We start from the raw sequence: 15005 nt of genomic DNA on the forward strand, positions 1-15005 counted from the left end.
AGGCTATACCTCCTCCTATTTTCCTTAGCCTATCTAATCTCACAATGTTATAGTGAGGTGGTACTAAGAGATCAATGGCGGGAGAGGATGATTCCTTTAGCCATGTTTCCGTAAGGATTGCCAGGTCGATTTCCTTATTGATGATGAGGGCTGCTATGTCTGATGCATGTTTGGTTGCCGAACGACAATTGAGTAGAAGGCAATTCAAGGGTTTATCTGAGTTAAGGAGGTTCCCATTTTCGGATTCCGTTGCTGTTAACTGAATATGTTGTAGGTTGAGGTGGATTGCTTTTCTGTCATTCTTTCTGGATGTTCTATTAGAATCAATTGGTACTGTTTTGATTCTCTCCTCACTCCCCCGGCCCGGTTGTTCATAGGTTCGGAGTAAGGCCAGGGTTTCTTCGTTTGACAAAGGGTTTATCCTGTCTGGTCTATTGAGCCTGTTTTTTAGAGACAAGGCCATCTCGTCATTCCTTTTTTGTGCGGAGAGTACTAGATTCTGGATATGGGAGACCTTGGAGTGCGTGCTTACCGTCATCTCCCACATTTTTTCGATTGCATGTGAGATTTTCATCGAGCCTTGTGCCAGGTTGCCTACTATTTTCTGGAGCTCCTTAATTTCTTTCTGGTTTCGGGGTGATTTCTTAGGGAGGATTGACCTGCCAGTTCGGGTTGTGCATTTTGCTCTTCTCCGTAATTGATCTGTTCTCATTCTCACAGTTCTATCCTTTGTATCCTTGGTTGGGTTGTCGCTTCTGATTCTATTTGAGATGTCGTGTGTTATCTATGTTGTGTAATGCAAGTATTGAATTTGTGGGTGGGGATCTATAAGACTCTGGTATCAAATTCGAGAGAGGTATCGGGTCATATAGTGACTCGCTAGGAGCTGAAGTATCCTCTTCAAGCAAATTCGCACCGAATGGTGGCGGCATCAACTCTTCCCTTTGGACCTGGACCTACTCTTCGTTAGCCAGATTGGTAGACCTCTCTGTTTTTTCTGTCTCGTTCTCTGGGGTTGCCATCTCAATTTCAGTTATATCTCCAAAGCTGGAAGTTTGAGTGTTATGGCCCCCGGTTCGGTTGACGTCTCTAGTTGTAGTATCATTGTTGTCAAGAGTGACTTCATGTGGGGTCATGGGTAGTTGGTATCTTGGTCTCTCCAGAGTTTCTTTTACTATTAGGAAAGTCTTTTCAAATTCCTCAAGGTCCCTATTGGCTGCTTGTATCAGCACTATTCCCGTTTTATATAAAGTGATGCATAATTCTGCATTGCATCTTTTTGATGGGGAAGTCATTATTTTTGTGCCATGAGGGATGTTTTTCATAGCTTTTATGAACAGCATTTCTGTGAGGGCATTGCACCATTTCGCTGTTTTATTTGTGTAGAAAATCAAGTCATTCATTATGGTGCCTTTAACCCTATCAAAGTATGGGTCAGCGAACATTATGTCCGGGTTTTTTCTCAAGGTGTTATGTTTGAACTTTTTGGCAGCATTTTTGGATAGAGTAGGAGGATATTTTATACTCTGTGCTTTGGGGCCAGTCGTCGCTCGGTATCTATCATCCATTTTCCCTTCCTGTTGTAAGTCTTATGATGATTTGTTCTGAATTGATCGCTTGCAAGTGTACAGTGGTAGTCAAAGGATTAGAAAATAGATCAAGTACCAATATTTCGTGGTAAGTATAGTTTCCTCTGCTATACTCTAGTTATACCTTTATAGTTGCGTTACCAGGCCATAGGAATTAGTTTAACTATCCCTTATTGAGTTAAGAGAGGTCTGGTGTAGAGCTAGCCGTTACAAGATGTCCGCCGTTTCTTTTTCTGTTGTTGTTCTGTGGGGGAGTGCACTTTCTTACTTTCCCATCCTGTAGTTAGTCCCCTTTCACTTTTACTCATCAGTTATGGGTTTAGGATGGCTCCCTTCCCTGTCTCGGTATGTCGACAGTCCCCTCTCAGTGTCTATGCCCCTGGGTTGATGTTCTTTGCTGGCAATGTGGCAATGTGGATAGACCATTTCTTTCCCCTTCTCTGCTCGTGGTCTGGGTTTGCTCCTCTCACATTCATTATGGTCAAACCCACTCCACTGTTCATGCCAGGATAAATCTCTTGCCGGTAATTATAGGCAGTACCGAGGGGATCGTATTAATGTGAAATGTCTTGTCTTGAGCGGCCGCCATTTTAGGGTCAGGCGTGCCGCTTTCTCCTTCTCCTCTCAGTTCCACCCGATTTGTTTCTCCCTTGTGTGTAAAAAGGGAGGGGTGGCAGCGCGGTGGGGTAAGGGTGCTTGTACCTTGCCCGTCGTTCGCAGAGGCTGCTCCGCTCCTTCTCTTTACAGTGACCGGATCTTGCCCGCAGTCACCGGAGGTGCAGTCGCGGAAACCTCTTATTTCCCAGCACCAGAGGTGCAGTCGAGGAAACCTCTTATTTCTCAGTCCCGAGCAGCCCTGGTTGACATCAGATGGCTCCCAATGCCGTCGCTGTGGGTCCCAAGGCCGTCACTGTGGGTCCCTATGGGTCCGCCCTCCTTCCGAGTGTCCGTCGTCCGTGGAGTCCGATGAGCTGGGTCAGCCTAGTTGTTTACTGACCAGGTATGTTGTCTCCTGCGATTTTTAGCTCTGATCCTTCTGTTTTTACTCTGCTCTGTTCCTTCAATGATAGCTACGGTGATTCTAGGTCGCACTAAGGGTTATTCAGGGATTTATTCCATATTTGGAGATCCCTAACCCCAGAGCTCTTCCCTAGAGCTCTTGTCCGGCGGCCATCTTGGGGCCCATTCTGAGAGAATGGATCTCATCAGAATAACCTATTGCAGGTAATACTTTTGCCAAATTAACAGGTGGGCCTCGTATTATGACATTACAATTAGACAACATGGTGCCATTATAACCTGTGTGCCTGCCAGCAGAAAAATGTTGTGTTGATCCAGACAACAACCATACTAAATATGGCATCTAGACAATGTCAGGTGTAGTCCAACACAATGAGAGCTGAGCTGTCCTCTCCACCATCACAGCTGCTGATCCCTAATCACTGCAGAAAGCAAAATCACATAGTTGTGGGCCACCGGACTTTTTTTTCCAGCTGGGTCAGCACACCACTGGCATCACCACTTCATTTGCAAAGTTATTTTGCTCTGAAACAGAAATGGATAGGCAGTTTGTAGTCAGGCAGTCCACATGAGGGCGCAGTACACAATGTCTCTTTCAATTTATTGAAACAGTTTGCAAGTTCATTAGTCATAGCATCTGCATTCATGGACCCATTGATGGCAGCAGTTCATTATCCCCAGGAAGGATATCATTCCCTTCTAGGTGGGCAGGAGCTGAATGCCCTGAAACAATTTTATTCTGTCAGGTGGCATGCGACTGTACCTTGGAATATCACAAAACCCAGGTAAGTTGCCTCTTTTTGGCAGCACTCGCATTTTAACAATGAGGCTTCTCTTCTGTAGCAGAGCTACAGTGTCTTTTTCACAAGCCTCAAGTAATGGAGATGTCACAAGGAGGTCATCAGCCTACTGCAAGACGGTGCTACCACCTTCCAGGCATAGGTGGTCCAAGTCTCTCTTTACTGCCTGCGTATTGACATTTGGACTCGCATTGAACGAAGTGGACTGGGTTTTCCAGCATGACGGCAAAGAGGCTTTCACCCTGTGGATAGACTCCACTGCTAAACCCCACTGAGTTGAAAAAAATACTCTGTCTCTTCAGGTTTAAATAATAATATAGTACAGGTGTCAGGCACAACAGGCTCTAAGGGAACCGCAAGTTCATAAGGTAATCACTTTATGGGGACAGCATGTTTTCCCCATCCTCTCTTTTTTTTAAAAAAATTTTTTATTCTTTTTAAATATCACTTAGGCTCTATCGCTTTATGGTGAGGGCATTTTTCCAAACCTCTCCGTTCCCTAGATCTATAACCTTATTGTTAGTTATGTGTACAAACATCCATTTCCTTTTCATATGTAACAAACTGAAGTCTAACAGCATCATTCATCATCTCGCAACACATCCACACGCGCTCTACAGGGGGTGCGTACAACAGAGAATCCTTACTGAAGCTGTAAGCAGTAAGTGCCCTGTTCTAACCTATCCTTCGGTATTTGTGAGTAAATTCCCTTTATTAAAAAAAATATATATATACTGCTGCAAAGAATGATATTTATATATATTAAAATTGTGAAGTGTATCCCTTAATCTCCCACGTTAGTGGAAACATCTTCCACCTTAGTGGAAACATGAGATTCTCCTTGAGCATGTCTGATATCTTCATCCTGAAACACTGTGCAACAATAAAACTGATACCATACTCTTATCTACTCTCTGGTATCTACTCTGCACCCCTTGATATTTCCTTTAGCTAATGGTACCTAAACAGATCTGCGGTGTCCAATCTAGTTCCAGGAAGGCTTAATCAAGGCCATAATTTCATTGTAACAACTAGGTAAATTATTCCATTTATTAAATGTAGCTAAATTACTAATGTCGATATCCTGAATATTATTATTTATTTTTAAAAACATCTTTTTATTGAACAAAAAGAAAAGGACATTACACAACTCGAAACTGACCAGAGCGCCTTGAGTGACTGCAAATATACACTTAGAGAACATAGACCTCCATATGAAACAATTAAGGCAAAATATAAAGAATGGGCTTAGGCGTCCTCCGGTTCCACACTGGCAGGATCCACATCAGGTAGTGTACAGATGTCACAAAACCCAGGTAAGTCGCCTCTTTTTGGCAGCACTCGTTCCAAACTCCCGAGATCTTACTCCACTTGCGGGGTCGCCCCCTTGACACATACACAGATCTCTCCCGGAACATACACCAATCGAGGTCCTCCATCCACTTCCCAACCGAGGCGCCCGAACAGCACCCCAGAGTTGTGCAATATTACGTTTGGCTTTCGCACAAGCAAGAGTGACCCAGAGTTTGCCATGACACGAGAGGTCGGAGGGCTCCCACACATTTAGCAAACATCGACACACCTCCAACTCAATCCGCACACCCCATACTTCACTCATCTTCAAATGTATCCTGGTCCAAAAGTCACGGACCTTCTCACACTCCCACAGAATATGAAAGAACGTTCCCGGCATTCCAAACCCTCTTCGACAATCTGCAGACACAGCCAACCCCATCCTCAACAATCCAGGACCCGTGGTGTAGGAATGGTGCAGAATCCTGAGTTTGACCAACAAAGTCTCATTGGGACCGCCACTACTCTAGGGGATGACTCCGCCTCCCTCCAATCTTCCTCATCCAGAACTAATCCATCTACCACCCCCTGTTCCCTGAGCTGTACCAGGGGATCCTAAGAATGGTTAATACGTTTTCTGTAGGTCAACGATATTGCTTTGGTAGGCAAATAACCATCCAACAGTCGGTCCTCCAGCGGGGAGGCCACCGGAGGTGTCTCGCCACTGGGGATTACAGCACGTAGGGCATGACTAACCTGAAGGTATCAAAACCGTTCAGTATCATGCAACTGGTACTTGGCCTGCAACTCCTCAAATGTCAACACCCTATTCTTACCCCACACATCTCGCATCTGTGTAATTCCAATCCAACCCAACGGTCAAACCTTTTAGTTTTCCACAGGTTACCCAACATCTCCGAGCTCCACAAAGGCGTAGCCAGCGTTATTCGCCCCGCCCATTTAAGGGCCCTGTTAGCCTCATGCCATACCCTCGTCGCCGTCGATGGAGGACCCACCAAAGGGAAGCTACCACTCTTCGCATACAACACTCTAGTATACTCTCCCCCGAGTACTTGGCCACGGTCCATCGCAAAGCCCGGGTCTATCGGCGAGCCATAAATTGCATGATTAATAGGAGCCAACTGGGACGCCCAATAGTATTTCCTGACATTAGGCAGACCTATACCCCGTCATACCAGGGCAACATAAATTTTGACAATGCAATACGCGGCCTCCCCTCCCACAGAAGGCCGCGCTGCAGCGATTCGATCTTGTTAAAATACGACGGAGGCACCGGGCCGAAGGAACTCTGCAGAGCAAACAAAAAGCGCGGGAGGGCCAACATCTTAAAGAGGACGTGCGGCCCAACAATGAGAGCGGTAAAGCTTTCCACCTTGCGACATCACCACGCAGTCTGGTCAAAGGGGGTAATAAATTCAAACTGAAGTGTACCTTGGGGTCCTTCGATATCTGGATCCCCAAATAACGAAAACTGACCAATTCCAGCTTCACCGGGCAGTTCACTGGCACTCTGGGTGATTCACCACTTAACACAGAGAGGACCGACTTCGCCCAATTAATAGCGAAGCCCGAGTACCTTCAGAAAATAGCAAGGATATTCATAAAAACCAACAGGGAACTGTGAGGGGAGGTCAAATACAACAGGATGTCATCAGCATACAGCGAAATCTTATCCTCCCATTCCGATGTCCAACGCAGTCCTTTAATCGAATCCTGAATATTATTAACATGAATTGAGCATTGATTTGACCTAATGTTCCTAGGCACATGATAGCCTCAGACATCAACAGAGCCAAGTTTATTTTAACATTCTCATAAATGAGCAATTTTTTAAGATGCTTTGAGCTTATTTGTAAATTACATGTAGTGTTTTATCCTACAATGCTAGAATCAGGAAATGTAATTAATACAAAGGAATTAAGTTGTTTAAACTACTCTTCAACATTACAAGCAGGTATTATATATCTATGTTTTTCTATTTAGAACTAGTGGCACTGGAGTGTGCATTTGCTTAACACGTGTTATTTGCTGTAGGCCAAAATAGAAGCAAATCTGCTGAAAAGGAATATGTTCCCCGTTCAATCATATACAGCCCTGTTTATTTATTTGTGTTATTATTACAAGGGCTATAGACTAAATGTACAACTTGCATTTACACAATTATAAATGTGCATGTATACATCAGGAAATGCTGTGATGCTTTCATTGTCTAATGTAGAAATCACACACTGTCACAGTGGCTAACCTCAGATAAAGTTTTAAAAAAGTAATCTATTTGGGAAGTGATCATAATGCACACACTACTTTCCTAATATTCACCATTTTAATGTGGTACAATAACATTTTTAACCATTTGGAGATAGAAATCTTAATGTGCACATTGAAATCTGAATGCACACTTTGCAAATATTGATTTTAAATCCATTTATTTATAACGCTTACAGAACTTCTTTTGAAACTAAGCACAAAAGCTTTACTGAAACATAGACATTTTCTTTCACTCTTTAGAAATAAGTAAATATTTACCATCAGAGCCACAAATGTGCTTCTTAGGAAAGAAAGTCCTGACTTTCCTCCTTTTTCTTTTATCCAAAATAATCAACTTATTTCAAACTTTCAAGACTATTTTTCTTAAAAGCACGGGCTTGTATGCTATTTGATACTAATGTAAAACCTAGTTGCCATGATCTTCCATTGGGCCGCCCTGTCTTATTTATCTAGCAGTGTGTTATGACTGGCAGGTGTCTTCTTCTACAGTTCTCAGGAGAGAAGGCAGCAGTTGGTGCTGGGAGTCAGCTCTGTTCATGCTATTAAAACCCAGGCATTCCAAGCCAGTCAAAAGCAGTGTGGTAAAAGGGAGGACACTTTTATTTGAGCATTTTACCGGTACAGCAGCCACCAAATACACGCCCAATGTGAATGCTTTTAATATTTAATATCATGTATCTAAGGAGAGTGCAAAGACTTTATTATTAGGATGATCACTGAAAGTAAATGTTGTAAGCTCTGACTTCACTACTGATGGTAGTTCCAGAATACATTTTGACACATGTTTTCAGAGTTTAATAATATGAGGCTATGTATAATGCTCCCAGAATGCTCTCTTATTATTTGCAGACGCTTGAAAGCAAGTGTGATTATTCTTTGCTTTCAAAATAAAACGTTCACAAAAAATGCAAGCAGGGAAAAAAAAAACAATGTAATATTTTAGGTACCATATCTTTGCGGCATTATTTAGTAACATGTTGATGTATGCTAGTATTTTCCAAAAATATTCATAATGGAACATACGTTTAACCAGTTTAAATACAATTATAGAAAACAAAAATAAACAAGCATTGGCAAAGTTAGGTCTGAAATTGGAGGTCAGTCTTTTGTTTTTTTGTCAAAGCGTTACTTTTTTAGGCATTGTTTTTGTAAAACCATATCAGTGTTGGATCTGCTGGGCCCTCCCCATTCTAATAAGCATTGGCAAAAGCTAAAATTGTTTTTTGGTCTCAAAAAGTACGCATTGCCACAGGAGTTTTGGGCATTGTACAAAACAACTTTGTGTGTCAATATGCTCCTTGTGAAAGAGCAGAATACTATCACTCACAGTGATGCCAGCTGATAGAGAGAGAGAGAGAGAGAGAGTGACAGGCAGAATTTTAATATACGCAAAAGGTCATGGCTAACACCAGGCCTAATTAGAGGCCCAATTATTAAAGAAAGTTTCAAAAGTCCATGTATGGTATATATCCTTGCATATATACGGTTTCCTTGAGTTCACAACAATTTACAGTAGTAGGCCAAGAAATATTACTCCTAGAAAATGTTTGTGAACTGCATTTTTCCATGAGCAAATTTGCATGTGTAGATTTGATCATGTAAAAATCTGAATGTTTCCAAGTTCCTTTGGTTTCCTCCAACCACTTTTTCCCTAACCCTGGAAGAAGTTTTACGTCTTCCATTGTCAAGAGTAAATTTACAACCTTTCTCATTATGCGAAAAGATTAGAGAAGAATTGGTGAAAACCCTTAAACATGCAAGTTAGTATGTTTGCACAGACTCAAAGGGCCTTTCAACCCTGGAACTATTGCTTACCACTAACTTCAGCCCCAGTATGTAAACCTACAGAAACGTGGCAACATAAGGGAATTGCTAGAATTCAAACCCTACTACGGTACGAGCCCTGGCATAATCAGGGATGCTATATCAGAACTCTTGTATAATGAGATTGCTGCCATAATTTGTCGCAGCATTGCATGGCACAAAAGGGATAAGTGGATTTTGTTACAGGACAAGTAAATATATGAAGTAACCTTCCCCGTGGACAAGTATTAATTTTATTAAATTCCACACCCCTGTCAATACATCAATTATGTACAGAAACCAACACAAAATATCTTCTATGAAACACAGGACAATATATGCAAAATCCATTCTCTTTTTATTTGGAATGCTAGGTAATTCTGCTTCGAATTTTAATTCTAATTTTTAAATAATTTTATTTATTTGTTATCATTGTGGCAATTTAATACTTTAAGCGTCACACATCTATACTGTGTTACTGCTTCACTGTCCATAGTAGAGTGCAGCCACTTAACATATTTTATACAATTCATATTCTTACCTTAATTTGAATTTTTCTCTCCTGACAGTTTTTTAAATAGCTTTCTAGTGAGCTTACCATTATTTTCATCTGAGATCCGGTCTTGTGAAATTTGCTTTTTACTCACAATGTGTGCTCACACCCTGAAAGATAAATTCAAAAGGTCTCGTATGCGGGAAAAGTTGTTAGGTAGTGGATAGAATGAGTTAAAAGAGGTAAATCAACAGTTATGGGCCAGCAAGAGACATCACATATAAAACCAATTTTTTTCTCTCATGCACTAATGCACCCCATTTTTTTTATAAATCAAAGAAACATTTAAAGAAACATAGAGGTCCAGTACTGAAGATCAATGCCCTATTCAAATATTTCAAAATCATTTCCCTGAGTTCCGGTGCAATCCGCCAATCAGAAGCTCCACTCACTATATTCTGGGAGGGTTTCTTTTTGTGGCTAAAATCAATACCCCATCCTAGCATAGGGTCTCCTGCAATGGTTTTTTATTAAGACACCAGAAGGGTCTATCCATTTGCCAATATTTATTGACATAAAGTAACTTAGTTACTTATCAGTCACCTGCTTAACTACTTCTAATATGTGTAGGTACACATACATTATTTTCTAACCCAGGCTCTCCTGCAGTTAGGCCGCATATCAATTAGTGTATTGATACAGAGAATATTTTAAAAACATTCTCTACAGTCCCCTGTCTATTTTAAATGCCAGTCAATGCCCTTTTATGAATACTATGTGTTAAATACGCATTTGAAAGACTGAAAGGTCACTTGTAGCAAGGCAAGTTATTTATTTAGCTTACATCTCACTTACCAACTGGTGACATCACAGTCCTCCAATATCCCACTTCTGATGCTATTCTGATGAGGAAATTACTGGCACCCTCCCAGGAGCAGATGAATGAAACTCACCGGACATAGCAGGTTTGCTCAGAAACAGAGTGAAATTTATTTATTGGTACCAAAATTTATTTATTTATTTATTTAAAACACTTATAAAGCCCAGCTGTCATCTGGCAGGTATCCTGGCGCTGAAAAGCTTACTCCTGAGTTAGAAGCAATGGGAAATTGATTATGGAGGGGTGGATGTGGCGGGGGAGAACTAGGGGAAGAGCCATGTTTTTATTCGTTTCCTGAAAGGTAGGAGATGTGGAATTTGACGAATGTCGGCAGGCAGACTGTTCCAGAGCTTGGCAGCAGCTACTCTGAAAGATCTTCCCCCGATCCTGGCCTTCTTAAATCTGGGTACCGTCACAAGGCAGGCCGTCGCGGATCGTAGAGTTCTGGTTGGGATATACCAAGAAAACATTTGTTGTAGGGGTCTTGGTCCTGATCCATGTAATGCCTTAAAGACCAAGCATAGAACCTTGAAGGCTATTCGTTGCTTCAAGGGAAGCCAATGTAGCTCGGCTAAGGCAGCTGTGGCCGAGGATCTCCTGGTCCAACCAAGGGCCAATTTGGCTGCTGCCGACTGGACTCGTTGGAGTCTGTCCAAAAGTACCGTAGGAGATTCGAGCAAGAGGGCATTGCAATAGTCAAGGCGACTAAGAATAGTACACCTGACTATCAATGCTCGGGCCTGGGCTGGTAGTAGTGGCAAGATTTTTCGCAATGAGCGCATGAGGGCCGAGCAGGTAGCGACTGTTCTGGTTACCTGCGTTTCCATGCTAAGGTTGTGATTTAGTATGACGCCCAGATTGCGGACACTGGCGACAGGTTGAGGTTTATCTGGGTTTTCCGGGGGCCAGAACTCCACAGGCAGAAGGCGAGGGATTTGGCTCGCGGGACAGAACAAAACCTCGGTTTTAGAGGAGTTGAATTGGAGGGAATTACGGTGTAACCAGCCTGCAGTATCTCTTAGGCAGTCGTGAAAAGCTTCCATGGGGATGGAGTTTTCCCCCTCCCAGGAGAGAATGAGCTGGGTATCGTCCGCATAGTTTACTGTTTTCATTTTATGGGTTTTGATTAAAGTAACCAGTGGCTTTAAGTAAACATTGAAAAGGATCGGACTGATAGAAGAACCCTGGGGTACACCGTGAGGGACTGGGGAGAAGGCAGATTGGAAAGGGGGAGGGATACAGCCTGTTTCCTATCTCTGAGATACGAGTGGAACCAGAGCAGGGCAGTGCCGTCAACCCCAGCCTCTCTCAACCTCTCTAGCAGAATCACGTGGTTAACAGTATCGAATGCGGCAGACAGGTCCAATAGGATCAAGGCCACTGCTTGGCCCCTGTCTGCCCGCACGCGAAGTTCTTCCATGGCAGTAAGCACTGCTGTTTCGGTGCCATGGGCTGGACGAAATCCAAATTGGAAGTCGTCGAGCACGTGATTCTGCTCAAGGTGTGTTGACAGGCAGGCGCTGACCCATCATTCCACCACTTTCGCTGGAAAGGGTAGAAGTGATATGGGTCGAAAGTTGGAAAGGCACTCTGGGTTCAGAGATGTTTTTTTCAGTAGCGGGGTGATAAGAGCTTGCTTCCAGGGGTTGGGAACGAGTCCACAGCATAGAGATTGATTGCAAATCCTCCGAAGGGTGTGGAATAGCTCCTTTCCGCATGCTTTCCAGGTTTTAGGGGGCAGTGGGTCCAGGGGGGACCCGGAGCTGATGCCAAGTGCCAGTCTCTCAAATTCTGCTTCGGGGATAGGGGGAAAGGCCAGGAGACTTTCCCTAGGAGGGCATACTGGACTCGGAGGATCACGGTTGGCGGTATCTGCTCCGGGGGAGGTTAGAATGTTTTGCGATGGGGAGGTTGCCAGATTGTTGATGATGATTTTGATTTTGTCCGTGAAGAACTGTGCGAGATTGTCACAGAGAGTCTGTGAAGGGGGGATAGTTTTCTTGGCGCAGTCAGGGTGTATGAGGTTATCCAGGATCTGGAATATGCTTTTTGAACTGTTAGCTGCGTTAACTATAGTGGGGCAGTAGTAGGACGATTTGCTCTCTGCGATGGCAGATTTGTATTCACGGAGCTTGTTTTTCCAGATGGTTTTGTTGTTGTCACAGTATCCCTATCTCCACTTGAATATCTCCTCTGGATATCACCCTTCTGTGAAAGAAAGCACGTTTTTTCTTTGTTAATCCCTTTCCTACTCTATTACTAGCATGCTTCATCATCTGGTATCATCCTGGTCCCTAAAAACCAGGATGGGCTCGACCGTATTCCAGGAAGTACTTTCGATATTACTTATTCATGGTCTTCTGAGAATTATAAAAATACCTTAAAGAACCAAGGTATTCCTTTAATCGTGGCTGTTTAGGTTTGGTTAAAGCATATTCAGGGTATGGATATAATGATCCTGTTAGCCTAATAAATGGTCAACCTGTTTCAGCCCCAAAATCAAAGGCCTCTCGGGTCTAGGGCTTTCATTAAGCAACATACACTGCCCCGGGGTTATTCTCTAGCTCAGGGCTACTGTTTCAAAAAGACAAACATACAATACACTCATGCATGCATCAACAGTGTTTACTTAGACAGGTTGCTGCAAATAAGTCTAGATTCCTACATTGGAAACAAAACATCCATCTTACAAATGGTAGAGGGATTATGACATACATCATATATCACCAAAATATGTAGCACTCATGGCACTCTGTTGCATCATACTCTGTGTTGGACAAACGCAAGACCACACTCAGAGGCACCCTCATCTACAGGCCACCAGGACACCGCACACAGTTCAGCGAAGACATCACTGACTTCATCAGCCCACACGCCCTCCCCTCCGAGGACTACATTCTACTGGGAGACCTCAACTTCCACCTGGAAAAGAACAACGACAGCAACACCACCACCCTTCTGGACAACCTCGCCTATCTCGGACTCAAACAACTTGTTGACACCCCCACCCACTATGCCGGGCACACGCTCGACCCAATCTTCACCTCCAGCAAGCACATCTCCTTCAATCACACCACAGCTCTCCATTGGACGGACCACAGCTGCGTTCACTTCAACTACAAAAAGACTACGACCCACAACCACCCACAACCAATTCCCCGCAGAAACTGGAACAAAATTACCACCGACCAGCTCTTCACAGCGCTCCACCAAAACCCTCCTGCCAAATCATCAGACCCAAACCAAGCAGCCACCAACCTCACACAATGGATCACCCACAGCGCTGACGAATTAGCACCCCTGAAAAACCATCAAATCAAGCAAGGTAACAAAAAAAGCCCCCTGGTTCAATGATGACCTTAAGAAATCCAAGAAGATCTGTCGCACCCTCGAGAAAGCCTGGCCAAAAAACCCAACCACTGACAACCTGGACACCTTCAAGATAGCCACCCGCAAACAACACCAGCTGATCCGATCCACCAAGAAATCAGCATTCAAGGATCGACTCGACAACAACGCCCACAACAGCAAGGAACTATTCAACATCGTCAAAGAGTTTACCAACCCCACCGCCGGCACCAACGACATCACTCCCTCCCAAGACCTCTGCGACTCTCTAGCCTCGTTCTTCCACAACAAAATCGCTGACATACATAACAGCTTTGGAGACCAGTCCACCCCACCCACCTCCGAACTTAAACCCCCCTCCAACAACCTTTGCGCCTGGAACCCAAGCACCACTGAAGACACCATCCGCCTGATGAACTCCATCCACTCAGGATCGCCAACCGACCCATGTCCCCACCACATTTTCAACAAAGCAGACTCCATTATCGCACCCCATCTCAGAGACGTCATCAACTGCTCCCTCAGCTCCGCTACCTTCCCGGAAAGCTGGAAACATGCCGAACTCAGCGCCCTCCTGAAGAAACCCACAGCAGACCCCACTGAACTTAGGAACTACCGCCCCATTTCGCTCCTCCCATTCCCTGCCAAAGTCATTGAGAAAGCCGTCAACAGTCAGCTCACCGCCTTCCTCGAATCCAACAAATCCCTCGACCCTTCACAGTCCGGCTTCCGAGCCAAACACAGCACCGAGACCGCCCTCATCGCAGCAACAGACTACATTCGAACTCTACTGGACAACGGAGAAACAGCTGCCCTCATCCTACTTGACCTCTCCGCAGCCTTCGACACAGTCTGTCATAGCACCCTTATACAACGCCTCAGCAACGTCGGAATACAAGGAATAGCACTAGACTGGATCATCTCGTTCCTCGCCGGAAGAACCCAGAGAGTCCGCCTCCCCCCTTTCAAATCAGAGGCCACCAAAGTTATCTGCGGCGTACCGCAAGGATCATCACTCAGTCCCACCCTCTTCAACGTATACATGAGTCCCCTCGCATCCATCGCGCGCCAACACAACCTCAACATCATCTCCTACGCAGACGACACCCAGCTGATCCTCTCCATCACCAAAGACCCAAACACAGCCAAAACCAACCTACACGAAGGGATGAAAGAAGTAGCCGAGTGGATGAAGAACAGCCGTTTAAAACTGAACTTGGACAAAACGGAAGTCCTCATCTTAGGATCATCCCCCTCCGCCTGGGACGACTCATGCTGGCCACCGGCCCTGGGAATCGCACCCAGACCTACGGACCACGCACGTAACCTGGGCTTCATCCTGGACTCCTCCCTCTCGATGACCAGGCAAGTCAACGCCGTCTCATCATCATGCTTCAACATCCTACGTATGCTCAAAAAAATCTTCAGTTGGATCCCCACCGAAACAAGAAAGAGGGTCACCCATGCACTGGTCACAAGCCGACTGGACT

The 15005-nt window shown here is 44.3% G+C and overlaps 1 protein-coding gene and 1 long non-coding RNA gene across 6 annotated transcripts in view; one reads left to right on the forward strand and one right to left on the reverse strand.

Moving 5' to 3' along the window:
• TTLL5 (tubulin tyrosine ligase like 5) overlaps positions 1 to 15005 on the forward strand; it is a 1386223-nt gene that overhangs the window by 333323 nt on the left and 1037895 nt on the right. The window lies entirely within an intron of this gene.
• LOC147689977 (uncharacterized) overlaps positions 1 to 15005 on the reverse strand; it is a 315487-nt gene that overhangs the window by 4392 nt on the left and 296090 nt on the right. Inside the window, exon 5 of the long non-coding RNA XR_015299912.1 lies at positions 9393 to 9457. This is a non-coding gene — a long non-coding RNA (uncharacterized LOC147689977). The remainder of the gene's footprint in view (positions 1 to 9392; positions 9458 to 15005) is intronic.

The sequence above is a fragment of the Lissotriton vulgaris genome, chromosome 9 (genome assembly GCF_964263255.1).
Source record: "Lissotriton vulgaris chromosome 9, aLisVul1.2, whole genome shotgun sequence".
Classification (NCBI taxonomy): Eukaryota; Metazoa; Chordata; class Amphibia; order Caudata; family Salamandridae; genus Lissotriton; species Lissotriton vulgaris.